This window comes from Pristiophorus japonicus, chromosome 3 (genome assembly GCF_044704955.1).
Source record: "Pristiophorus japonicus isolate sPriJap1 chromosome 3, sPriJap1.hap1, whole genome shotgun sequence".
Lineage (NCBI taxonomy): Eukaryota > Metazoa > Chordata > Chondrichthyes > Pristiophoridae > Pristiophorus > Pristiophorus japonicus.
Genome location: NC_091979.1, coordinates 197,647,883 through 197,673,798, shown reverse-complemented (window position 1 = coordinate 197,673,798; position 25,916 = coordinate 197,647,883).

Below are 25,916 nucleotides of genomic sequence, written 5' to 3'. Positions count from 1 at the left end.
CTTATCCATTGATGAAAATTTCGCTTCCACACAGAAAATCTAACTCCAATCCAGCTTCAGTGAGTTCAACCAATTTCTTCCTAGTAAGGCAGACTTGTCACCTTTCACTACTAGAAGCAAGTTCTGAAATTGATCTTTATATTTCACCAGTACGGTGATACATAGAAACATAGAAACATAGAAAATAGGTGCAGGAGTAGGCCATTCGGCCCTTCGAGCCTGCACCGCCATTCAATGAGTTCATGGCTGAACATGTAACTTCAGTACCCCATTCCTGCTTACTCGCCATACCCCTTGATCCCCCTAGTAGTAAGGACTACATCTAACTCCTTTTTGAATATATTTAGTGAATTGGCCTCAACAACTTTCTGTGGTAGAGAATTCCACAGGTTCACCACTCTCTGGGTGAAGAAGTTTCTCCTCATCTCGGTCCTAAATGGCTTACCCCTTATCGTTAGACTGTGACCCCTAGTTCTGGGCATCGAACCCCCTCTATGCTGTAACCAAATTATAGTGATTGTATTTGCCTGTAAATTGCATTGCATTTCAATGGGGGATGCACGTTAATGTTTAGCTAGTATAAATGCAGAGAAGGTTGACTCTCGGGATCAGGAATTTTGCTTACCTTGTTTGACACTCAAGAATGTGGAGTGTCAACAGAGGGGACTGAAGGGTGCAAAATTCATGAGAACCCCCCAGTGTTTGGGCTCTTTGGAAAGGAAATTTTATTTGGGACTATCTACCGGAAAGTTTGAAATCTTAAAGTGCTTATGGAAGAAACTACGAACTTTAATCGAATTTTGGACTTTTACAAGACAAATTCAAGCCTGTGGGCAGGCCTAAGGAACTAAAGAAGTCAACTTGATTATTGGAACTGTCCGGGTGTTGGGACTAAGTTAAATTGTCTGGAGGAATGGACATTCGAAAACCTTTCTCCACAAGAGACATTTACATCACAACAATAACTCAGAGATGGCCAGCCATCAAACCAAACTGAGAAAAAGCCATCTTCAACATGAATAAGAACAAAGGGCCCACTACAGCCTGTATGCAAAAAAAACAAGTACAAAGGACATTACGATTACCAAGCTAATATTTTCCATCAGGAAACCATTTTAGACTTGCAACCTACTCAAGACATATTAACTTTTAACAAGCCCACCAAAATATTACGAAGAAAAGTCAAACCCGTCAAATTTAAACAAAGAATTCTGAACTGATTTGGCGCGAAGATTAGGACAACTCAATCCGTATAACTGGCCCCCTGTTTTAACAGAGGGTATGCCAGATTGTTCATGCTATACTACGACTATGCCATCAAGAAGGGAGAGACCAACGCGACAATTGAAAACTAACTTCTCCAGCCTCGAAGTCCTGAAGGAAGGAAGGAAGAACATCACCATCGCGGCAGCAACCAACCACAGCCAACATGGTACCAATGAAAAACCACCGCGATCGACCAAACTCGAAACAAAACTTCAACAGGAAGAAACCGAAGAATCGAAAGTTTCCATTCTACAATCTAAGGCCTGACTACCAACAGGTGAAAACATTACCTAAAGGGACTTTGAACCTATTTCTAACGAAGGAAACCGAGTACTTACCCCATAGATCCAAAACGCGCTTTACCGCATCAGCGGACTCAACCCAACTGAAGATTGCGCAGTTGGAAGTCTTCTCCGAGGGAGGCAATAAGTGGCCCCGAGGAGGCAACTGACGTCCCGGGGAGGCAACAAGTGGTCCCAGGGAGGCAACAGGTGATCCGGGGAGGCAACAGGCAGTCTCAGGGAGGCAACAGGCGGTCCCGGGGAGGCAACAAGTGGTCCCGGGGAGGCAACAGACGGTCCCGGGGAGGCAACAGACGGTCCCGGGGAGGCAACAGGTGGTCCCGGGGAGGCAACGGGCGGTCCCGGGGAGGTAACGGGCGGTCCCGGGGAGGCAACGGGCAGTCCCAGGGAGGCAACAGACGGTCCCGGGGAGGCAACAGACGGTCCCGGGGAGGCAACAGACGGTCCCGGGGAGGCAACAGGTGGTCCCGGGGAGGCAACGGGCGGTCCCGGGGAGGTAACGGGCGGTCCCGGGGAGGCAACGGGCAGTCCCAGGGAGGCAAGGGACGGTCCCAGGGAGGCAATAGGCGGTCCCAGGGAGGCAACAGGCGGTCCCAGGGAGGCAAGGGGCAGTCCCAGAGAAGCAACAGGCAGTCCCAGAGAGGCAACAGGCAGTCCCAGGGAGGCAACAGGCGGTCCCAGGGAGGCAACAGGCGGTCCCAGGGAGGCAACAGGCGGTCCCAGGGAGGCAACAGGCGGTCCCAGGGAGGCAACAGGCGGTCCCAGGGAGGCAACAGGCGGTCCCAGGGAGGCAACAGGCGGTCCCAGGGAGGCAACAGGCAGTCCCAGGGAGGTAATAGGCGGTCCCAGAGAGGCAACAGGCGGTCCCAGAGAGGCAAGGGGCAGTCCCAGGGAGGCAACAGGCTGATAACGACCTACCACAGAAATTCTCTCTCCTGAGTAGCCTCGCAACTCTATCTTGGATTTCTCCAGTTGGAAATCATGCAATTTGTCGCGGTATAGTGACTCCGGTACTACACTCACGGATGCACCTGTGTCAATTTCCACTGGTATCTTGAATCCCGCAACATCTATGTGGATTTTGATGCTTTCCGAATCGCTGTCCATTAACCTCGTGCTCCTGATGACGTGTAACTCTGACATCTCCTCGTCCTGTTGTTGTTCTTCCATGCTATGTAGGGATTTCTATTCATAGCTTTGAACACTGGGAGTCCCAGGGAGGCAAGGCTTTAAAAGCTGGTTTACCCTTCAGTCGGCATGCATTCGCTAGATGCCCAGTCTTTCTGCAGAAGAAACACTTTGCCTTCACGTATGGACAACTTTGAACAATGTGTTGTCCCAGGCACCTATAGCACGACTTCGACGCTCTGTTAGAATTTCCAGTTTCTGAGACTTTGGGCCCCCACTGTCTTTTACTTTGAACCTGTAGGTGATTTACCTCGCTGGACTGACTGTCATGTTTGCAACTACAATGTAACACCACTGTATTACTTTATACACTCAACTCAGATGCACACCTTGACTACAGGGGGTGAACTTGTGGGAGGCACTCCTTACCTGATCACACAGGTATATAAAGGGAGGTCCCACGCAGGGTCATCACTTCTGGAATCCTGTAATAAAGAGTTAAGGTCACAGAGTGGCCTTGTCCCTGGAATGTGCCTCGTGTGGTTTCATGCTGTAGAGTAAGGACTTTACATTGGCGACGAAAAACGTGAATTCATGACCCATGAGAATGGCCACCGGTAGCACAGAGGAACGGTACTGTGTTGGGGAAGACTGGGACGATTTTGTCGAGAGGCTTCAGCAAAGCTTCATTACGAAAGACTGGCTGGGGGATGCAGCAGCCGACAAGCGAAGGGCTCATCTCCTGACCAGCTGCGGGCCAAAGACTTATGCGCTCATGAAGGACTTACTGGCACCCGAGAAGCCGTCAGACAAAATCCTTGAAGAGCTTAGCAAATTAATCGGGGAGCACCTCAAACCAGCGAGCAGCATACACATGGCTCGACACAGATTCTACACCCACCGACGTCGTGAAGGACAGAGCATACCAGACTTTGTAGCGGACCTCCAGCATTTGGCCAATCTCTGTAAGTTCATAAACGCCTGCAGTGGGGACATGCTAAGGGACTTCTTTATCAAGGGTATCGGTCATGCAGGAATTTTTCGCAAGTTAATTGAGACCAAGGACTTGACCTTGGAAGCGGCAGCGTTGTTAGCTCAAACTTTCATGGCGGGGGAGGAAGAGACGAAAATGATTTACGTGCGCAATTCTGCCTCTAACACGGCAATGGATCAGGGTGTCAACATTATCAATACTACTCAGAGCCCCGCAGGCAGGCAGGGGCAGTCCGACATTTACCATGCAGCAATAGACCCCAGAGCAGGACCTCAACAGAGACAATGGCAGGCTGAACGGACAGTGTACAATGCGGCCCGGGATGGGGCCATTGACACCCACTAATAGGGTACTTAAGAGCAGTCAAAGGGACAGTCAGCGCGGAATTCCCGGCCATAGTCCCTTTGTCCCCAACAAAGGAAACTTTAACTCATGCTGGAGGTGTGGGGGAAAACACTCAGCTAGATCTTGCAGAGTCCAACAGTTTGTCTGCAGAAACTGCAATCTCAGTGGCCATTTAGCTCGAATGTGCAGAAAACCTGCAACCAGACTAATATATGAGGCAGATGGACCAGAAGAGGGTTCTTTGAGGCAGGATGACTTTTGGGGCAAATCGATGGATGCCGAGGTTCAGCGGGTCCATGCAACGAATATTCACAGTTCATACACCAGAACGCCACCAATGATGATGAGGGTTTTGTTGAACGGTATCCCAGTATGCATGGAGCTGGACACTGGGGCCAGCCAGTCACTCATGGGCGTTCAGCAATTTGAGAAGCTATGGTCACTCAAAGCCAGTAGACCCAAATTAGAACGTATTGAGACATAATTACGGACTTACACCAAAGAAATCATTCCGGTACTAGGTAGTGCAATGATGGCTGTCACACACAATGGGTTAGTGAACCGGCTGCCACTCTGGATTGTCCTGGGCAAGGGGCACGCACTGTTGGGGAGGAGCTGGTTAGCCGAGATGAACTGGAAATGGGGGGATGTTCATTCAATGTCATCAGTTGAGCGAATTTCATGCTCACAAGTCCTACAACAATTCGAGTCACTATTCCAACCGGGCGTCACGACTTTTAAAGGCACTGAAGTAGTGATACACATCACCCCGCACGCCAGGCCAGTGCACCACAAAGCCAGAGCGGTGCCGTATGTGATGCGGGAAAAAATCGAGAGCGAATTGGACCGGCTGTTGCGAGAGGGCATCATCTCGCCTGTTGAATTCAGCGACTGGGCGAGCCCCATCGTTACCGTTCTAAAAGCAGATGGCTCTGTCAAGATCTGTGGCGACTACAAGGCCACCATCAATCGGGTGTCCCTACAAGACCAATACCCGCTCCCAAGAGTGGAGGACCTCATCGCCACGCTGGCAGGCGGCAAGCTGGACCTCACTTCAGCCTATATGACCCAGGAACTGGCCGACGAATCCAAACTACTGACCACCATCACCACGCACAAGGGACTGTTTGCGTATAACAGATGCCCATTTGGCATTCAATCAGCGGCCGCGATTTTTCAATGTAACATGGAAAGCCTGCTTAAATCCATTCTGGGAACGATCGTATTCCAGGACGACATGAAGTATAATGTGGATAAATGTGAGGTTATCCACTTTGGTGGTAAAAACAGAGAGACAGACTATTATCTGAATGGTGACAGATTAGGAAAAGGGGAGGTGCAAAGAGACCTGGGTGTCATGGTACATCAGTCATTGAAGGTTGGCATGCAGGTACAGCAGGCGGTTAAGAAAGCAAATGGCATGTTGGCCTTCATAGCGAGGGGATTTGAGTACACGGGCAGGGAGGTGTTGCTACAATTGTACAGGGCCTTGGTGAGGCCACACCTGGAGTATTGTGTACAGTTTTGGTCTCCTAACCTGAGGAAGGACATTCTTGCTATTGAGGGAGTGCAGCGAAGATTCACCAGACTGATTCCCGTGATGGCGGGACTGACCTATCAAGAAAGACTGGATCAACTGGGCTTGTATTTACTGGAGTTCAGAAGAATGAGAGGGGACCTCATAGAAACGTTTAAAATTCTGACGGGGTTAGACAGGTTAGATGCAGGAAGAATGTTCCCAATGTTGGGGAAGTCCAGAACCAGGGGACACAGTCTAAGGATAAGGGGTAAGCCATTTAGGACTGAGATGAGGAGAAACTTCTTCACCCAGAGAGTGGTGAACCTGTGGAATTCTCTACCACAGAAAGTAGTTGAGGCCAATTCACTAAATATATTCAAAAAGGAGTTAGATGAAGTCCTTACTACTTGGGGGATCAAGGGGTATGGTGAGAAAGCAGGAATGGGGTACTGAAGTTGCATGTTCAGCCATGAACTCATTGAATGGCGGTGCAGGCTCGAAGGGCCGAGTGGCCTACTCCTGCAGCTATTTTCTATGTTTCTATGTTTCTATCACAGATCGAGACACCCAGGAACACCTCCACAACCTGGAGGAGGTGCTACGCCGACTGGACCAGGTAGGCCTGCGACTCAAGAAGTCTAAATGCATGTTCTTAGCTCCTGAGGTTGAGTTTCTGGGCAGGAGGGTTGCTGCAGATGGGATTCGGCCCACCGAATCCAAAACAGAGGCGATTCGACGAGCACCCAGGCCCTGCAACATATCAGAGCTGTGTTCATTCTTGGGACTGTTGAACTATTTCGGGAACTTTCTGCAGAACTTGAGCACGTTGTTGGAGCTGCTACACGTGCTCCTGCATAAGGGTTGCGATTGGTTTTGGGAGGACTGTCAGGAACGGGCTTTTGATCGGGCGCGAAACCTACTTTGTTCAAACAGGTTGTTGACCCTATACGACCCCTGTAAATGTTTAGTTCTAAAATGTGATGCATCGTCCTATGGAGTTGTATGCCTGTTGCAGCAGGGTAATGCTGAGGGTCAGCTACAACCTGTGGCTTATGCCTCCAGGTCGTTCTCTCAAGCAGCACGCACTATGGGATGGTCGAGAAGGAAGCGCTTGCATGTGTCTATGGTGTAAAAAAAATGTATCAGTACCTCTTCGGTAGGAAGTTTGAATTAGAGACGGACCACAAGCCACTCACATCCCTGTTGTCAGACAGCAAGGCTGTCAATGCCAACGCATCAGCTCGCATACAGCGGTAGGCTCTCACGCTGGCTGCTTATGACTACTCCATCCGGCACCGGCCCGGCACTGAAAACTGCACTGACGCACTCAGCAGGCTCCCACTGACCACCATCGAAGGGGCAGCTGAGCAAAGCGCTGAGATGGTCATGGCTGTCAATGCCTTTGACAGTGCAGGCTCCCCCATCACAGCCCGCCAGATCAAAATCTGGACAAACAGAGGTCCCCTCCTATCCTTGATTAAGAAATGTGTCCTGACTGGGGATTGGGCGCCCGCACACGGAGCATGCCCTGAGGAGGCCAGACCGTTCCACAGACGGATGGATGAGCTCTCCATCCAAGCCGACTGCCTACTATGGGTCAGCCGGGTAGTTATGCGCCAGAAGGGCAGGGTGGCATTCATCAGGGAGCTCCACAGCGAGCATCCAGACATTGTACTGATGAAGGCCATTGCCCGGTCTTTGGTGGCCTGGAATTGACTCAGACCTGGAACACTGTGTTCACAGGTGCACGACCTGTGCCCAGCTGCGTAATGCCCCCAGGGAGGCCCCGCTCAGCCCGTGGCCCTGGCCCACCAAGCCATGGTCACGCATTCACGTTGACTAGGTGGACCCGTTCATGGGGAAGATGTTCCTCATTGTAGTAGATGCGTACTCAAAATGGATCGAGTGCATCATCCTGAATTCATGTACGTCATCCACCACTGTGGAAAGCCTACGTGCAATCTTTGCAACCAATGGCTTGCTGGACATCCTGGTTAGTGATAATGGCCTGTGTTTCATGAGCTATGAATTCCTGGTGTTTATTTCAGGCAATGGCATTAACCACGTCAGGACTGCGCCGTTCAAGCCGGCCTCCAATGGCCAGGAGGAACGTGCAGTCCAACTCATTAAGCAAGGTATGCTCAGGATTCAAGGACCCTCCCTACAATGCCGCCTATCGCGCCTCCTGCTGGCCTATAAATCCCGCCCGCACTCGCTCACGGGGGTCCCACCCGCAGAGCTACTTATGAAACGGACACTCAAAACTCGGTTGTCCCTCATCCACCCAGTCCTGACCGACATAGTTGAGGGCAAGCACAAGTCACAAAACGAGTAGCATGACCGTAATTCAAGGGAGAGATGTATAGAAATAAATGATCCTGTATTCGTCCTCCATCATGCCATGGGGCCCAAATGGCTTGAGGGTACTGTAATTGACAAAGAGGGGAATAGGGTCATCGTGGTAAAACTCAACAATGGCCAGATATGCCGTAAGCATCTGGACCAAGTAAAAAAAAGTTTCAGCATGGACACGGAGGAACCTGAAGAAGACCATGAGATGGAGCTCACACTATCGCCAGCGAACGTGCAACAAGAGCAATCAGAAGAATGCACAGTTCCTGAGGTCAGTCCGGACAGGCCGGAATCACCACAGGTGACAGACACTCACATCAGTGTCCAACAACCAGAGCCCCAACTGTGGCGCTCCACGAGGGAGCGTAGGCCACCTGAAAGACTAAACCTATGATCCCAGTAAGACTTTGGGGGGGGAAGGCGATGTCATGTTTGTAACTACAATGCAATACCACTGTATTACTGTATACACTCAACTCAGATGCACACCTTGACTACAGGGGGTGAACTTGTGGGAGACACTCCTTACCTGATCACACAGGTATATAAAGGGAGGTCCCACGCAGGGTCATCACTTCTGGAGTCCTGTAATAAAGAGTTAAGGTCACAGAGTGGCCTTGTCCCTGGAATATGCCTCATGTGGTTTCATGCTGTAGAGTAAGAACTTTACACTGACGACCGTAATTATTATTTAATTCTCGGGAATATTGTTCGGTCATGCCCATCGACCTCGCTGTCTGACAAGCAATCTCAAAAGTCAAGTCATCCGTCGTCAATAACTTCCTTCTGATCGCATCATTTTTCACTCAACAAACAAAACGATCCTGTCATGCTCGGTATTGAAAGTTTCCAAAATTACAGTGCATCAATAGCTTTTTTAATGCTACGATGTAATCACTGATACTTTAATCAGTCTTTTGATTCCGAATCCCGAAACGATAGCTTTCAGCAATTTCTAATGGTTTGGGGTTATAGTGCTGCTCCAACTTCATTAAAATCTCTTTAAGCGTTGTGTCCTTTGGCTCATCAGGCACAAGCAGATTTCCAAGTGTTTCGTATAATGCCGGACCCATCACTGATAAGAAGATCGCTGTCTTACATTCCAACACAGCCCGGTTCTGGACTGCATTGTCTGGAACTTCGATTATGTTATTTGCAGTGAAATACATTTCTAGCTGATCCACATACGCTTTAAAACGTTCCCGGTCATGTCTATATTCCCCCAAATGTCCGATTACACCTGCTGTTTAATCACAAGCTGTTCACACTGTGTGCTGTATTTTACCTCGGATTTTTTGTAGCTTTTTCCAAAGACAGAAACTTCCAAAGTCTCTCTGTCAGCTGGCTGAATCCTTCCCCAACAAAATTTAAGCTTTAAATCATCTGAAAAAAATCCCATCTCGCCACCGAATGTAATATATTTAGAGAGCAGGCAGTTCTCTCGGAAGCCTCCGGAAATCTGCCTGGTTCTATTTATTATTAACCCTGCACTTGCAGTACACAATACGTCCACATCCACAGTGTGGAGCTAAAAACATTACAAGCTTACAGACATTACATTCCCGGTCTCTCACTCTTCCCTCAAACCCCGCCTCTCACTCTCTCCCTCTGTCTCTCTCTCTCCCCGTCTCTCCCCATCACCCCCGCCTCTCTCTCCCTCTCTCCCCTGTCTCTCTCCCCCGCCTCTCTCTCCCTCTCCTCGCTCCCTCTCTTTCCCCCTCTCTCCCGTCTGTCTCCCCCTCTCCCCGTCAATCTCTCACTCTTTCTCCCCCATCTCTCTCTCTCTCTCTCTCCACCCCCACCCCCACCGCCCCCCCCACCCCTGCTGGTCTCTCTCTCTCTCTCTCTCTCTTTGAGATGCATGCTTGTTTGTTGTGTGTAACACTGTTATGTAACACTGAATGTACACTTACACTGTACATACCTTACCTGTACAGCAGAGGGTGCTGCTGCTGGAGACCAAAGGTTACCTGCACATCTTTATTTCTTTCTCTCTCTCCCCCCAAACTCGTCTCTCTCTCTCTCTCCCTCCCTCCCTCCCTCCGTCCGTCTCTCTCTCCCCGTCTCTCTCTCTCTATCTCACTCTCCCCCATCTTTCTCCCCCTCCCCGTCTCTCCCTCTCTCCCCTTCTCTCTCTCGCCCTGCGTCTCGTCTCTCGCTCTCTCCGTCTCTCTCTCTCTCAGCACCCCCCATCTTTATCCCTTTTTCTCTCTCTCTCTCTTTCTCCCCTGTCCCTCTCTCTTTCTCTCTACACACCCATCTCTCTTGCTCACCCCCTCATCCTTATCTCTTTCTCTCGATCGCTCTCTCTCTCTCTCTCTCTCTCCCCCGTCTCTCCCAGTCTCCCCCGCCTCTCTGCCTCTCTCCCAACGCCTGTCTCTCCCTCTCTCCCCCACCTCTCTCCCTCTCTTCCCTGTCACTCTCTCTCTCCCCACCATCTCTCTCGCTCCCTCTCTCTCTCTCTCTCTCCCCCATTTCTCTCTCTCTCTCTCTCCCCCGTCTCTCTCTCTCTCTCTCTCTCTCGCTCTCTCTCTCTCTCCCCCCTATCTTCTTTGTCTCTCTCTCTCTAACTCCCTCCTTCCCTCTCTCTCACCGGCTCTCTCTTTCTCTCCCCATTCTCTCTCTCTCCTCCGTCTCTCCCTCTCTCCCCTGCCTCTTTCTCCCTCTCTCCTCCGCCTCTCTCTCCCCCTCACCCCTGTCTCTTTCTCCCCATCTCCCCTTCAATTTCTCTCCTCGCTCTTTCTCCCCGTCTCTCTCTCTCTCTCTCTCTCTCTCCCCCCGCCATCTGTCTCTCTCCCTCTCTCACTCCGTCTCTCTCTCTCACCCCGTCTCTCTCTCTCTCTCTCTCTGTCTCTCTTCCGCATCTCTCTCTCTCGCCATCTCTCTCTCTCTCCCCGTCTCTCTCTCTCTCTCTCTTCCCTGTATCTTCCCTCCCCCGTCTCTCTCGCTCTTTCTCCCTCTCCTGTCTCTCCCTCTCTCCGCTGCCTTTTTCTCCCTCTCTCTTCCACTTCTCTCCCCCTCACCCGTTTCTCTCTCCCCCTCTACCCTTCAATTTCTCTCTGTCATGTATCTCACACTACTGTATATAACTGTATCTTACCCTGCTATACATGACTGTATCTAGCTATGACCTGTAACCACAGCATACTTTACCACCAGGGGTGCACTTGTAGGAGACACTGCATACCTGTTCCACACAGGTATATAAAAGCAGGTCTCAGGCAAGTGAGGCACTCAAGAGCTGTGGAATAAAGGTGCAGGTCCAGAGTAACCTTGACTTCAGCATGTGCCTCATGTAAGTCTGTACTGCAGGGTCAGGACTTTACAGTGGCGACGAGTTACGGGATCACAGAATCCACAGAATGGCTACCAACGGCTCAGATGAGAAATACAATGCTGGAGAAAATTGGGAGGACTTTATAGAAAGGCTCCAGCAAAGCTTTGTAACCAAAGACTGGTTGGGCGACGATAAGGCAGACAAGAGAAGAGCCCATCTCTTGACCAGCTGTGGCTCGAAAACATACGCCTTAATAAAGGACCTGCTGGCACCCGAGAAACCAGCAAGCAAGTCATTTGAGGAGTTGAGCACACTGGTGAGAGACCACCTGAAGCCAGCGAGCAGCCTACACATGGCCAGGCACAGGTTCTACAACTACAGACGCTGTGTGGGCCAGAGCATACCCGACTTTGTGGCGGAACTTCGGAGGTTGGCTAGTTTATGTGAGTTCTCCGATGAACTAAGGAGAGAAGAGCGGCAGTTGGAGAGAGGGGAGCGGCCTATAAAAGGCCCAGCGGAAGATCGAGAGCCAGCGGCAGTTGGTGAGAGGGGAGCGGCCTATAAAAGCCCAGCGGGAGATCGAGAGCCAGCGGCAGTTGGTGAGAGGGGAGCGGTCTATAAAAGGCCCAGCGGGAGATCGAGAGCCAGCGGCAGTTGGTGAGAGGGGAGCGGCCTATAAAAGGCCCAGCGGGAGATCGAGAGCCAGCGGCAGTTGGTGAGAGGGGAGCGGTCTATAAAAGGCCCAGCGGGAGATCGAGAGCCAGCGGCAGTTGGTGAGACGTGGGAGCGGCCTATAAAAGGCCCAGCGGGAGATCGAGAGCCAGCGGCAGTTGGTGAGAGGGGAGCGGCCTATAAAAGGCCCAGCGGGAGATCGAGAGCCAGCGGCAGTTGGTGAGAGGGGAGCGGCCTATAAAAGGCCCAGCGGGAGATCGAGAGCCAGCGGCATTTGGTGAGAGGGGAGCGGCCTATAAAAGGCCCAGCGGGAGATCGAGAGCCAGCGGCAGTTGGAGAGAGGGGAGCGGCCTATAAAAGGCCCAGCGGGAGATCGAGAGCCAGCGGCAGTTGGTGAGAGGGGAGCGGCCTATAAAAGGCGTGCTTGTGCAGCTACAGCGGGAGAGAAAGCAAAATAGAAGTAGAAAGTAATCAAAAAGTGACATCACAGCCAATGGGGTAAGTGATTGGCTGGTGATTGGTGAGTAGCTTTTCTTTTATTTTTTATATCAGTAAGTGAACTGTAACATTGTTATTACCAATTTAAGGGTATCTAAGGTTAAGACATGGCAGGAGAGCTCGGCCATGTGATATGCTCCTCCTGTACCATGTGGGAACTCGGGGACACTTCCGGTGTCCCTGGGCGCTACGTGTGTGGGAAGTGTATCCGCCTTGAGCTCTTGACGGTCCGCGTTGCAGAATTGGAGCTGAGGGTGGATTCACTCTGGAGCATCCACGATGCTGAGAATGACGTGAATATCACGTGTAGTGAGTTGGTCTTACCGCAGGAGAAGGGTCCACAGTCAGATAGGGAATGGAAGACCAGCAGGAAGAGCAGTGCAAGAAAGATAGTGCAGGGGTCCCCTGTGGTCATCCCCCTGCAAAACTGATACACTGCTTTGAGTACTGTTGGGGAGGATGACTCATCAGGGGAGGGCAGCAGCAGCCAAGTTCATGGCACCGTAGGTGGCTCTGCTGCAAAGGAGGGCAGGAAAAAGATTGGGAGCGCGATAGTGATAGGGGATTCGATGGTGAGGGGAATAGATAGGCGTTTCTGCGGATGCAACCGAGACTCCAGGATGGTATGTTGCCTCCCTGGTGCAAGGGTCAAGGATGTCTCGGAGCGGGTGCAGGACATTCTGAAATGGGAGGGAGAACAGCCAGTTGTCGTGGTGCACATTGGTACCAACGACATAGGTAAAAAAAGGGATGAGGTCCTACGAAAAGAATTTAAGGAGCTAGGAGCTAAATTAAAAAGTAGGACCTCAAAAGTAGTAATCTCGGGATTGCTATTGGAATTACGGAGACGTGGCTCCAGGATGATCAGGGCTGGGAACTCAAAATCCAGGGGTATTCAACATTCAGGAAGGATAGAATAAAAGGAAAAGGAGGTGGGGTAGCATTGCTGGTTAAAGAGGAGATTAATGCAATAATTAGGAAAGACATTAGCTTGGATGATGTGGAATCTATATGGGTAGACCTGCAGAACACTAAAGGGCAAAAATCGTTAGTAGGAGTTGTGTACAGACCTCCAAACAGTAGTAGTGATGTTGGGGAGGGCATCAAACAGGAAATTAGGAGTGCATGCAATAAAGGTGCAGCAGTTATAATGGGTGACTTTAATATGCACATAGATTGGGCCAGCCAAACTGGAAGCAATACGGTGGAGGAGGATTTCCTTGAGTGCATAACGGATGGATTTCTAGACCAATATGTCGAGGAACCAACTAGGGGGGAAGCCATCTTAGACTGGGTGTTGTGTAATGAGAGAGGATTAATTAGCAATCTCATTGTGCGAGGCCCCTTGGGGAAGAGTGACCATAATATGGTGGAATTCTGCATTAGGATGGAGAATGAAACAGTTAATTCAGAGACCATGGTCCAGAACTTAAAGAAGGGTAACTTTGAAGGTATGAGGCATGAATTGGCTAAGATAGATTGGCTAATGATACTTAAGGGGTTGACTGTGGATGGGCAATGGCAGACATTTAGAGACCGCATGGATGAATTACAACAATTGTACATTCCTGTCTGGCGTAAAAATAAAAAAGGGAAGGTGGCTCAACCGTGGCTATCTAGGGAAATCAGGGATAGTATTAAAGCCAAGGAAGTGGCATACAAATTGGCCAGAAATAGCAGCGAACCTGGGGACTGGGAGAAATTTAGAACTCAGCAGAGGAGGACAAAGGGTTTGATTAGGGCAGGGAAAATGGAGTACGAGAAGAAGCTTGCAGGGAACATTAAAGTGGATTGCAAAAGTTTCTATAGGTATGTAAAGAGAAAAAGGTTAGTAAAGACAAACATAGGTCCCCTGCAGTCAGAATCAGGGGAAGTCATAACGGGGAACAAAGAAATGGCAGACCAATTGAACAAGTACTTTGGTTCGGTATTCACTAAGGAGGATACAAACAACCTTCCGGATATAAAAATGGTCAGAGGGTCTAGTAAGGAGGGGGAACTGAGGGAAATCTTTATTAGTCGGGAAATTGTGTTGGGGAAATTGATGGGATTGAAGGTCGATAAATCCCCAGGGCCTGATGGACTGCATCCCAGAGTACTTAAGGAGGTGGCCTTGGAAATAGCGGATGCATTGACAGTCATTTTCCAACATTCCATTGACTCTGGATCAGTTCCTATGGAGTGGAGGGTAGCCAATGTAACCCCACTTTTTAAAAAAAGGAGGGAGAGAGAAAACAGGGAATTATAGACCGGTCAGCCTGACCTCAGTAGTGGGTAAAATGATGGAATCAATTATTAAGGATGTCATAGCAGTGCATCTGGAAAATGGTGACATGATAGGTCCAAGTCAGCATGGATTTGTGAAAGGGAAATCATGCTTGACAAATCTTCTGGAATTTTTTGAGGATGTTTCCAGTAAAGTGGACAAAGGAGAACCAGTTGATGTGGTATATTTGGACTTTCAGAAGGCTTTCGACAAGGTCCCACACAAGAGATTAATGTGCAAAGTTAAAGCACATGGGATTGGGGGTAGTGTGCTGACGTGGATTGAGAACTGGTTGTCAGACAGGAAGCAAAGAGTAGGAGTAAACGGGTACTTTTCAGAATGGCAGGCAGTGACTAGTGGGGTGCCGCAAGGTTCTGTGCTGGGGCCCCAGCTGTTTACATTGTACATTAATGATTTAGATGAGGGGATTAAATGTAGTATCTCCAAATTTGCGGATGACACTAAGTTGGGTGGCAGTGTGAGCTGCGAGGAGGATGCTATGAGGCTGCAGAGCGACTTGGATAGGTTAGGTGAGTGGGCAAATGCATGGCAGATGAAGTATAATGTGGATAAATGTGAGGTTATCCACTTTGGTGGTAAAAACAGAGACAGACTATTATCTGAATGGTGACAGATTAGGAAAAGGGAAGGTGCAACGAGACCTGGGTGTCATGGTACATCAGTCATTGAAGGTTAGCATGCAGGTACAGCAGGCGGTTAAGAAAGCAAATGGCATGTTGGCCTTCATAGCGAGGCGATTTGAATACAGGGGCAGGGAGGTGTTGCTACAGTTGTACAGGGCCTTGGTGAGGCCACACCTGGAATATTGTGTACAGTTTTGGTCTCCTAACTTGAGGAAGGACATTCTTGCTATTGAGGGAGTGCAGCGAAGATTCACCAGACTGATTCCCGGGATGGCGGGACTGACCTATCAAGAAAGACTGGATCAACTGGGCTTGTATTCACTGGAGTTCAGAAGAATGAGAGGGGACCTCATAGAAACGTTTAAAATTCTGACGGGTTTAGACAGGTTAGATGCAGGAAGAATGTTCCCAATGTTGGGGAAGTCCAGAACCAGGGGTCACAGTCTGAGGATAAGGGGTAAGCCATTTAGGACCGAGATGAGGAGAAACTTCTTCACCCAGAGTGGTGAACCTGTGCAATTCTCTACCACAGAAAGTAGTTGAGGCCAATTCACTAAATATATTCAAAAGGGAGTTAGATGAAGTCCTTACTACTCGGGGGATCAAGGGTTATGGCGAGAAAGCAGGAAGGGGGTACTGAAATTTCATGTTCAGCCATGAACTCATTGAATGGCGGTGAAGGCTAGAAGGGCTGAATGGCCTGCTCCTGCACCTATTTTCTATGTTTCTATGTTTCTATGTTTTCTATGTTTTCTATGTTGGGCAATGCGCCCAGGGAAGCCCCCCCCTTAGCCCCTAGTTCTGGCCCACCAAGCCATGGTCACGCATCCATGTGGACTACGTAGGTCCTTTCATGGGAAAAATGTTTTTGGTTGTAGTAAACACCTACTCCAAATGGATCGAGTGTGACATTCTCAATTCAAGCACATCCTCTGCCACGGTAGAAAGTCTACGGGCAATGTTCGCCGCCCATGGTCCACCGGACATCTTGGTCAGCGACAATGGCCCGTGCTTTACAAGCATTGAATTCCAGGACTTCATGGCAGGAAATGGTATCAACCATGTCAGAACGGCACCATTCAAGCCAGCCTCAAACGGCCAGGCGGAACAAGCAGTGCAGATTATCAAACAGGGGATGCTCAGAATCCAAGGGGGTTTCCTACCAAGCCGCTTATCACGCCTCCTGTTGGCCAATAGATCCCGACCACACTCGCTCACAAGGGTCCCACCCGCAGAGCTGCTAATGAAAAGGATGCTCAAAACCAGGTTATCCCTTATATACCCCACCATGAAAGAAATTGTTGAGAGCAGGCGCCAGTCACAATGTGACTACCATGACGGGAATACGAGGCCGCGATGTATTGATGTCAATGACCCTGTCTTTGACCTCAACTACGCTGTAGGGTCTAAATGGCTTGCAGGCACTGTAATTGCCAAAGAGGGGAATAGGATTCTGGTAGTTAAACTTACCAATGGACAAATCTGCCACAGACACATGGATCAAACAAAAAGGAGGTTCAACAACCCCATAGAAGAAGCAGAGGAAGAACACGACGTAGAGTTCACTCCACCACAGGTGACCGAACACCGGAACCAAGTGGAGGAGAGCCCAGTCACTGTGGTCAGTCCGGACAGGCCTGAGGTACTGCAAACAGCAGACACTCAGGCCAGCGCCCAACAACCGGAGCCCCAACTCAGGCGCTCTACAAGGGATCACAGGTTAACCACCAGAGAGACTTAACCTGTGATCCCAATAAGACTTTGGGGGGGGGAGGTGATGTCATGTATTTAACTGTCATTGTAACCCATGTATAAACTGACCTAAGTTGTACACCATGAGAACACTGACCACTAGGTGGTGAACTTGTGGGAGACACTCCTAACCTGGACTTTCAGGTATAAAAGGGGAAGCACCACCCACCTTCATCACTTCAGTGCTGGCTAATAAAGGTAACTGGTCACAGAGTGACCTTCTCTCAAGTATGGGCCTCGTGTGCATTTATACTGTATAGTAAGGACATATTAATCATCAAGGCAGAGAAAAGCAGTTCCCAGTAACTTCTGACATCATCATCGCGACAACAACTGACCACAGCCAACGTGGTAACATCGAACCACCGCGATCGATAAATTCCAAGAACAAAACTCCTCAAGAAGAAACCGAAGATTCTAAAGTTTCCACTCTACAATCTGCTCCCAGCTACCAACAGGTGAAACATTAACTAAAGGAACTTTAACACCTACTGCTGACAGAAGAAAGTGGGTACTCACCCCATAAATCCAATGGGGTGAGTACCCCTCAGCGGACACCACCTAACTGAAGCCTACGCAGTAAGAAGTCTTCCACGACGTTCGGGTTACAGCAAGCAGAACCTACAGAGTCCAGCGAACCCCGAAACCGCGAACCACCGCTAACTGACAATAGGGTTAGGGTAATCCCTGTTTGCCCTGGAGTTCAACCTAGTCAGATTTAGGTAGTGGGAGGTGGAAGGTGTATTATTTTCTGTAACCCCTTTTAAACATGTGATAAAGTGTCCCTTATTCTAGTGATTGTGTGTTTTGACATTGTATTTTATTTTCCTTAATAAAATTGAAGTTTCTTGCACCAAAATCAGTTGTTATCTTGCACTTTGTCACATCCCCAAAAAAATCTAAAGTCTAGAACCCTGAGAGTGGGAGCGATTCGAACCGCTCAGAAGGTCAAATGTGAACCTGACCCCGAGACCACCGCCAACACGACTATCTCACCTCCCCCCATCTTTATCTCTTTCTCTCTCTCTCTCTCCCTCCCCTGTCTTTCTCTCTTCCCCCAACCCCTGTCTCTCTCTCTCTAACTCCCTCCCTCTCTCTCTCCCCCGTCTCTCTCTTTCTCTCCCCATCGCTCTCTCTCTCTCTCTCTCTCTCTCTCCCCCATCTACTCCCACTCTCACCGCCTCTTTCTCCCGCTCTCCTCTGCCTCTCTCCACGCCTTTCTCTTCCTCTCTCCCCCACCTCTCTCTCCCCCTCTCCCCGTCTCTCTCTCTCCCCCTTCAATTTCTCTCTCTCTCCCGTCTCTCTTTCCCTCCTTCTCTCTCTGTCTCTCCCTCGTCTCTCTCTCGAATCTCACTCTCTCTCTCTCCCCCATCTCTCTCTCTCTCCCCCCCACATCTCTCTCTATCCCCGCTGCCCCCGGTCACTCTCTCTCCTGCCCCACCCCCGTCTCTCGCTCTCTCTCTTTCTCTCTTACCCCTGTCTCTCTCTCTCTCTCTCTCCACACCCGTCTCTCTCTCTTCCCCCAAATCCTGTCTCTCTCTCTCTCTCTCTCTCCCTTCAACTCTCTCAGCCTGTCTCTCTCGCTCTCTCTCCACACCTGTCTCTCTCACTCTCTCCCCCCATCTTTATCTCTCTCTCTAGCCATTTCTCTCTTTCTCTCTCTACCCCCGTCTCTCTCTCTCTCTCTCCCCGTTTCTCTCTCTCCCTCACTCCCCCACCGTCTCTCTCTCTCTCTCTCTCTCTCTCTCTGTCGTCATACGGTGTGATGTCTGTAACACTGTCATGCAACACTGAATGTACCCTTGTACTGTACACACCTTACCGGTACATTAGAGGGTGCTGTTGCTGGAGACCCAGGGGTTGCCTGCACACGGCAGGTAACCCAGTATAAAAAGGAACACACAGCTTGTTGTTGAGAGCACTCAGGAGCTGCTAATAAAGGACTGCAGGTCTTCACAGTTTAAGTACCATACCCTGCCTCGTGGAGCCATTGCTAAAGGTGCCTACATACACCACAACTGGCGACGGGAATACGGGATCACGAACTACACGCTCAACATGTCTAACCTCAGCAACCTTCAGCAATTTACAGAGGGGGAAGATTGGGACGCTTTTGTGGAAAGATTGTAACACTTCTTTATAGCCAACGACCTAGATGGGAACACACCGGCTACACAACCGAACAAACACAGGGCCATCCTGCTTAGCAGTTGTGGGCCCACCATCTACAGGCTCATCAGGGACTTACTAGCCCCGGAGAAGACAACCACCAAGAGCTATGAAGAACTTGTAACAATCATACAGGAACAACTAAAACCAAAAGAAAGCATCCTCACAGCCAGGCACCGGTTCTACACTTACCGGCGACCTGAGAGCCAAGAAATTGCCAAGTATGCTGCACACTTAAGAAGACTAGCTGCACCATGTGAGTTTGGTGACCACCTTAATGAAGCACTAAGGGATATATTTGGCATTGGAATCAGCCACGAAGGCCTCCTACACAAATTGATCTCGGCTGACATCACAATCACCCTGCAGAAAGCAATTCAAGTGAGCCAGGCCTACATGGTTTCGGCCAGCGACTCCAGGCGAATACTGACACAGGACTCCAAACCGGCGAGAGCAGTGCACCGCATGGTCACTTCTAAAGGCAGAAATGCTGCCCCGAGTCACGCAACACTGAGTCCGCCACATGGGGCAAACCGGATGGCCCCGTGCTGTCGCTGTGGAGGAAACCACAGGGCCCATCAGTGCCACTACAAAGACTATGCATGCAAAGGCTGCAAAGGAAAAGGGCACCTTCAGAGAATGTGCAGAAAAGGCTGTACTCACTGTGTCTCTGATGAGTTGGCTAATCACCGGGGTTCCGACACAGATGAAGATGAAGCTGCTCTAACCCTGGGAGAAGAGTATGGAATCTTTACCTGCTCCATCGGAAGTTCTCCGTGGATGATGGAAGTGGACATCGACGGGGTCCCAGTCTCCATGGAGATCGACACAGGGGCGAGCCAGTCTGTGATGAGCCAAAAGACCTTTGAAAAAATTTGGAGGAATTCTGCCACTCGACCAAAACTGTCTCCTGTCCAAGCAAAGCTGCTCACCTATACCAAAGGTAAAATCCAAATCGTTGGCAGTGTAGACGTCCAGGTCTCCCAGGGCAGCGTGTTGCACAAACTCCCCCTATGGATTGTAGCCAGCGACGGTCCCATGCTGCTGGGCGGGAATTGGATGAACCGGGTCCACATCAGGCGAAGTGGTGCTGTGGAAGAAAAGAGCACCACAGCCTGCCTGCAGCAAGACCACAAAATGGCTGCAGCACCACAAGAACGTGGAAGAAAAGAGCACCACAAAATGGTTGCAACACACCAAGCAGCAGATCTGCATTCAAAATGCGAGTCAACATGGAGGAGCATTATATGACATCGAGCGGCCAATCAGATTTGAAAGGAGACCGATAACCAAAAAAATTTAAAGGGGAATTTCCAACTATTTGAGTACACAGACTTTAAAGCTAAAGATGCAATTAAAGGGTGAAAATATGAAAATGTATGCAATGTAACCATGGATTATGATGCTGGTTTAACTAATGTGACTAATGAGATAAATGAAGGTGTCAGTAAGGTTAAGAACAAGTTTATTATGCTTAACAATAATGATAGAGATTGTGAAATGCCCAATGTAACCATGTCTATTGAAAACAGGACACCCAAAAGTGATGCAAGTGCTAGAATGTATAATGCAGGCTCGACTATGTGTGATCAGAGCCAAGGTGTCATGTACACCGGTAGGACACTGCCAAAGGACATTGGGTCCTACAGGGACCATGCTGATGCCAATGAAATCCCCCTGTGGGAGACCCCCAGGTCCAGCAAGCTACCTGACCATGTAGCCTGGACCTTTGGAACAAATGTGATGCCCCTTGCAGGACACACACACACTTGCAGTGGGAGCAGACCCACTACAGGGACAGTGGTCAATGGACAGCCTAGCCACCACCAATGGCAACTGGCACCAGACCAGTCCTACAGCCCCTGACCACCAGGGCCAACACCAGAAGCATGAGGCCAATACCCTCCAGCTTCCCTAGCAAACCATGGAATGACCTGAACCTCATCCCCATTGATGGACAAGGAGCCCATCCAGTCTTGTGGCCCTGCCCACCACCCCACAACTACCCACATCACAGTGTATACACACCACCCACTGCTGCCGTGGCTACCTCCCCGAGGGATCCCACAACAGTGACACCCACTTGGTTTGTGTGTGAGGGAGGGGAAACATACGAAGCCAGCCTCAAGCACAGGGGTCACACCTGGCAACCACACAACCCTCACCACAACCTCCCATAGCTCACCACTGATCACCTTCCCTGGACATGACAACTAGGATATGAAAAAATGCTCAGTGGGGGGAGTATTGTTGTGTAGGCATGCCTGTTTACGGTGTGATGTCTGTAACACTGTCATGCAACATTGAATGTACCCTTGTACTGTACATACCATACCGGTACATTAGAGGGTGCTGTTGCTGGAGACCCAGGGATTGCCTGCGCACGGCAGGTAACCCAGTATAAAAAGGAACACAAGCTTGTTGTTGAGAGCACTCAGGAGCTGCTAATAAAGGACTGCAGGTCTGCACAGTTAAAGCAGAGGAGTCATTACTAAAGGTGCCTACATACAGCACACTCTTTCCCCGTCTCTCTCTCTCTCTCTCACTCTCCCCGTCTCTCTCTCTCTCTTTCTCACTCTCCCCGTCTCTCTCTCTCTCTCTCGCTCTCTCTCCCCGTTTCTCTCTCTTCCTCTCCCCGTCTCTCTTTCTCTCTCTCTCTCTCTCTCCCCGTCTCTCTCCCTGTCGCTCTCTCTCTACCCGTCTCTCTCCCTGTCGCTCTCTCTCCCCCCGTCTCACCCTTTCTCTTTCTCTCCCCTATCACTCTCTCTCTCCCCCTCTCGCGCCTGTCTCTCTCGCTCTCTCTCTTTCCCCCACATCTCGCTCTATGCCCACCCACCACGGTCACCCTCTCTCCTGCCCTATCCCGTCTCTCTCTCTCTCTCTTACCCCCTGTCTCTCTCTCTCTCTCTCGCTCCACACCCATCTCTCTCTGTCTCCCCCCATCTTTATCTCTCTCTCTCTCTCTCTCTCTCCCTGTCTCTCTCTCCCTCTGTCCCCGTATCTCTCTCTCTCTCTCTCTCTCTTCCCCATCTCATTCTCTTCCCACACCTATCTCTCTCTCTTTCTATCCCCCCATCTTTATCTCTTTCTCTCTCTCCCTCTTTTTCTCTTCCTCCAAACCCTGTCTCTCTCTCCAACTCCCTCCCTCTCTCTCTCCCCCGTCTCTCTCTTTCTCTCCCCATCGCTATCCCTTTCTATTCTGCCTCTTTCTCCCGCTCTCCTCCGTCTCTCTCTTCCCGCCTCTCTCTCCCTCTCTCCCCCACCTCTCTCACCCCCTCTCCCCGCCACTCTCTCCTGCCTCTCTCTCTCCCCCCCTCTCCCCATCAATTTCTCTCTCTCTCTTCCCCGACTCTCTCTCCCTGTCTCTCTCTCTCTCTCCCCATCTCTCTCTCCCCCGTCTCTCTCTCTCTCTCTTCCCCGTCTCACTCTCTCTCTCTTGCCATCTCTCTTTCTCTCCCCATCTCTCTCTCTTTCTCTCGCTCTCTCTTTCCCGTCTCTCCCTCTCTCTCTCCCTCCCATCTCTCGCTCTTTCTCTCCCCCCCACATCTCTCTTTATCCCCGCTTCCCCCGGTCACTCTCTCTTCTGCCGCAACCCATCTCTCGCACTCTCTCTTTCTCTCTCACTTACCCCCTGTCTCTCTCTCTCTCTCTCTCTCCCCCATCTTTATCTCTTTTTCTCTCTCTCTCCCCCCATTTCTCTCTCTCCCACCCCACTCCCATCTCTCTCTCTCTCTTTCTCTTTCACACCTCCTGTCTCTCTCTCTCTCCCTCTCTTACCCCGTCTCTCTCTCTTCCCCAAACCCCATCTCTCTCTCTCTCTCTCTCTCTCTCTCCCCGTCTCTCCCTCTCTCCCTCACTCTCCCCGTCTCTCCCTCTCTCTCCCTCTCTCACCGTCTCTCTCGCTCTCTCTCTTCCCCGTCTCTCTCTATCTCTCTCTCGCCATCTCTCTTTCTCTCCCCGTCTCTCTCTCTCTTTCACTCTCTCTCTCTCCCCCGTCTCTCTCTCTCTCTTTCTCTCTCCTCCCCACATCTCTCTCTATCCCCACTGCCCCCGGTCACTCTCTCTCCTACCCCACCCCGTCTCTCTCTCGCCCCCCCCATCTTTCTCTCTATCTCTCTCCCCGTCTTTTTCTCTTCCCCCAAACCCTGTCTCTCTCCAACTCCCTCCCTCTCTCTCTCCCCCATCTCTCCCTCTCTCCCCTGCCTCTCTCCCACCTCTCTCACCCTCTCTCTCTCTCTCTCCCATCTTTATCTCTTTTTCTCTCTCTCTCCCCCTGTTTCTCTCTCTCCCACCCCACTCCCATCTCTCTCTCTCTCTTTCTCTTTCACACCTCCTGTCTCTCTCTCTCTCCCTCTCTTACCCCGTCTCTCTCTCTTCCCCAAACCCCATCTCTCTCTCTCTCTCTCTCTCTCTCTCTCCCCGTCTCTCCCTCTCTCCCTCTCTCCCTCACTCTCCCCATCTCTCCCTCTCTCTCCCTCTCTCACCGTCTCTCTCGCTCTCTCTCTTCCCCGTCTCTCTCTATCTCTCTCTCGCCATCTCTCTTTCTCTCCCCGTCTCTCTCTCTCTTTCACTCTCTCTCTCTCCCCCGTCTCTCTCTCTCTCTTTCTCTCTCCTCCCCACATCTCTCTCTATCCCCACTGCCCCCGGTCACTCTCTCTCCTACCCCACCCCGTCTCTCTCTCGCCCCCCCCATCTTTCTCTCTATCTCTCTCCCCGTCTTTTTCTCTTCCCCCAAACCCTGTCTCTCTCCAACTCCCTCCCTCTCTCTCTCCCCCATCTCTCCCTCTCTCCCCTGCCTCTCTCCCACCTCTCTCACCCTCTCTCTCTCTCTCTCTCTCTCTCTCTCCCATCTTTATCTCTTTTTCTCTCTCTCTCCCCCTGTTTCTCTCTCTCCCACCCCACCCCCGTCTCTCTCTCTCTCTTTCTCTTTCACACCTCCTGTCTCTCTCTCTCTCTCTCCCTCTTACCCCGTCTCTCTCTCTTCCCCAAACCCCATCTCTCTCTCTCTCTTTCTCTTTCACACCTCCTGTCTCTCTCTCTCTCTCTCCCTCTTACCCCGTCTCTCTCTCTTCCCCAAACCCCATCTCTCTCTCTCTCTCTCTCTCCCCATCTCTCCCTCTCTCTCTCACTCTCCCCGTCTCTCCCTCTCTCTCCCTCTCTCACCGTCTCTCTCTCTCTCTCTCTTCCCCATCTCTCTCTATCTCTCTCTCGCCATTTCTCTTTCTCTCCCCGTCTCTCTCTCTCTTTCACTCTCTCTCTCTCCCCCGTGTCTCTCTCTCTCTCTCTTTCTCTCTCCTCCCCACATCTCTCTCTATCCCCACTGCCCCCGGTCACTCTCTCTCCTGCCCCACGCCGTCTCTCTCTCGCCCCCCCCCCCCATCTTTCTCTCCATCTCTCTCCCCGTCTTTTTCTCTTCCCCCAAACCCTGTCTCTCTCCAACTCCCTCTCTCTCTCTCTCCCCCATCTCTCCCTCTCTCCCCTGCCTCTCTCAACCCCTCTCTCTCTCTCCCTATCTCTCTCTCTCCCCCTTCTCTCTCTCCCTGTCTCTCTCTTTCTCTCTTCCTCTCTTCCCCGTCTCTCTCTCTCCCCCATCTTTATCTCTTTCTCTCTGTCTCTCCCTCTCTCCCCGTCTCTCCCAGCCCAACCCCGTCTCTCTCTCTCTCCACACCCGTCTCTCTCTCTCCCCCCATCTTTATCTCTTTCGCTCTCTCTCTTTCCCCGTCTCTTTCTCTCTTCCCCCAAACCCCGTCTCTCTCTCTCCCTCCATCTCTCTCACCCTGTCTCTCTCTCTCTCTCTCTCTCTCCGCCCCCCATCTTTATCTCTTTCTCTCTCTCCCCCTGTCTTTTTCTCTTCCCTCAAACTCTGTCTCTCTCTCCAACTCCCTCCCTCTCTCTCCCCGTCTCTCTCTCTTTCTGTTCCCATCGTTCTCTCTCTCTCTCCCCCGTCTCTCCCTCTCTCACCTGCCTCTTTCTCCCGCTCTCCTGTCTCTCTCTTCCCGCCTCTCTCTCCCTCTCTCCCCCCGCCTCTCTCACCCCCTCTCCCCGCCACTCTCTCCCGCCTCTCTCTCCCCCTCTCCCTCGTCTCTCTCTCCCTCTCTCCCCATCAATTTCTCTCTCTCTCTTCCCTGACTCTCTCTCTCCCCATCTCTATCTCTCTCTCTCTCTCTCTCCCCATCTCTCTCTCTCTCTGTGATGTATGTAGCACTCCACACAGTCTGGTGTTGTCGTAACTGCTGTGACCTTACTCCTTTATTGTGTTACTCCACAGTGACTCTCAGATGTGGTGGGCAGCCTTTTATCCTCTGTCTTGCACGTACTTCCAGGTCTCCCACCACAGCGCCCTCTGTGGCACCCCATTGTAACCATACATTTAATGTACCTGGACAATACATAACATCTCACTCCACCCCCAGTTCCAAAAGCCATTGCCGGTAACCTCGGCCTTGTTTGTCCTGGTTGATTTATGAGTGTGAGTCCATGACCATCCACTTCCCTCTTCTCCCCCATGTCGAGATTATGCTTGCGATCCAGTGCAAGCATGTGGTATTTGTAGTCCTTACATGGGTGATGAAGTACACGAGCATAACCTCCAACAGAAAGCAGGTATACATAGACAGTGCATTTGTATGGTGCATATAGATGCATTGAAGAATTACAACAAAAGGTTGCAGATACACTGAACAGTTATTTAATCCCAGCTCCACTGGGTGAGGTACGGTGGCGGCATGCAGC